We start from the raw sequence: 2,291 nt of genomic DNA on the forward strand, positions 1-2,291 counted from the left end.
CATAAAAAGCCCAAGGTCTCTGGCTTGAGCAAGGGGACACCAGCTCAACTCTGGTAGAGGCAGGTATGAGAAGCAGTCAATGCACACAAGAGTCAAATCTACTATGAATTGATACTGCTCACCCTCTCTCCCTTCTCTCTCTCCCCCAAAATTCATAAAGTTTTAAGTTAAAGATTAACTTTGTCTATTTATACTATCATCTATATCAGCCAGAAAATTGATCTTATATGTTCTGACCTACCTTTGTCATTTATTATTTATATGTTTAGCCTACATACATGACCAGTATAGAAAGAATGAGTTAAATTTGGAGTACCATACATGTACATAACATTAGTTGATTTGATTTTGTTATGTTGTCATAGGACAATTACATCTTGTTACATAATCATATCTAGATCTTGGTCAAAATATGTTATATAAGTCTGACCAGGCGGGAGCGCAGTGAATAAAGGTCGGACTGGGATGCAGAAGACCAGGTTTGAAACCCTGAGGTTACCGGGTTGAGCACGGGCTCACCTGGCTTGAGTGCTAGCTCATCAGCTTGAGCGCGGTGTTGCCGACTTGAGCGTGGTATCATAGACATGACCCATGGTCGCTGGCTTGAGCCCATTGGTCAGTGGCTTGAGCAAGGAGTCACTCCTTCTGCTGTAGCCCCCTGTCAAGACATATGAGAAAGCAATCAATGAACAACTAAGAAACCGCAATGAAGAATTGATGCTTCTCATCTCTCTCCCTTCCTGTCTGTTCCTATCTGTCCCTCTCTGTCTCTGTCACACACACACACAAAGTTATATAAAATAGGTTAAAATTTAAACATGTACCAGCTCTAGGATCTTGAAATTTATAAGCAGTACTGAAATATACCTTACCATAAATAACATAGACCTTGAATATATAGCGGAAAGTGTTTCAGATCTTATGATACTTCCAGTGATATGAATTGAGCTTATTAGACTTGTGTTGGAGTACGTACAGTTTTCTCATTGTGTTTCCAGTGACTGCTAGTCCTAAAAAATCAGGAAATAACCTGCCGTGGTCAGTTTTCTGTGTCATCTTGCGACATTGCAGTCCCCGATTATTCATTCGAACACTATTCTAGATGTTGCTGTGAAGATATTTTGTAGCTAATGAGCTGACTTTAAGCGAAGGAGAGTATTCCAGATAATCTGGGTGAGTCTGATTCAATCAGTTAAAAGTCTTTTTTTTTTTTTTTTTATTGTCCTCCGCCACCCTCTATCTAGTTCTCTGTGCCCCTCCCCCTCCCCCTAACTCTCTCCCTCCCTCCCTCCCATGTCCTCCCTCCCCCCCCACCCTTGGTAACCACCACACTCTTGTCCATGTCTCTTAGTCTCATTTTTATGTTCCACCAATGTATGGAATCATGTAGTTCTTGTTTTTTTCTGATTTACTTATTTCACTCCTTATAATGTTATCAAGATCCCACCATTTTGCTGTAAATGATCTGATGTCATCATTTCTTATGGCTGAGTAGTATTCCATAGTGTATATGTGCCACATCTTCTTTATCCAGTCTTCTATTGAAGGGCTTTTTTGTTGTTTCCATGTCTTGGCCACTGTGAACAGTGCTGCAATGAACATGGGGCTACATGTGTCTTCACATATCAATGTTTCTGAGGTTTTGGGATATATACCCAGTAGAGGGATTGCTGGGTCATAAGGTAGTTCTATTTGCAGTTTTTTGAGGAACCACCATACTTTCCTCCATAATGGTTGTACTACTTTACAGTCCCACCAACAGTGAATGAGGGTTCCTTTTTCTCCACAGCCTCTCCAAGATTTGCTATTACCCGTCTTGTTGATAATAGCTAATCTAACAGGAGTGAGGTGGTATCTCATTGTAGTTTTGATTTGCATTTCTCTAATAACTAATGAAGCTGAGCATCTTTTCATATATCTGTTGGCCATTTGTATCTCTTCCTGGGAGAAGTTTCTGTTCATGTCCTCTTCCCATTTTTTTATTGGATTGTTTGTTTGTTTGTTGTTGAGTTTTATGAGTTCTTTGTAAATTTTGGATATTAGGCCCTTATCTGAGCTGTCGTTTGAAAATATCAGTTCCCATATAGTTGGCTGTCTGTTTATTTTGATATCAGTTTCTCTTGCTGAGCAAAAACTTTTTATTCTGATGTAGTCCCATTCATTTATCTTTGCCTTCACTTCTCTTGCCATTGGAGTCAAGTTCATAAAATGTTCTTTAAAACCCAGGTCCATGATTTTAGTACCTATGTCTTCTTCTATGTACTTTATTGTTTCAGGTCTTATATTTAGGT

The sequence above is a fragment of the Saccopteryx bilineata genome, chromosome 6 (assembly GCF_036850765.1).
Source record: "Saccopteryx bilineata isolate mSacBil1 chromosome 6, mSacBil1_pri_phased_curated, whole genome shotgun sequence".
Classification (NCBI taxonomy): domain Eukaryota; kingdom Metazoa; phylum Chordata; class Mammalia; order Chiroptera; family Emballonuridae; genus Saccopteryx; species Saccopteryx bilineata.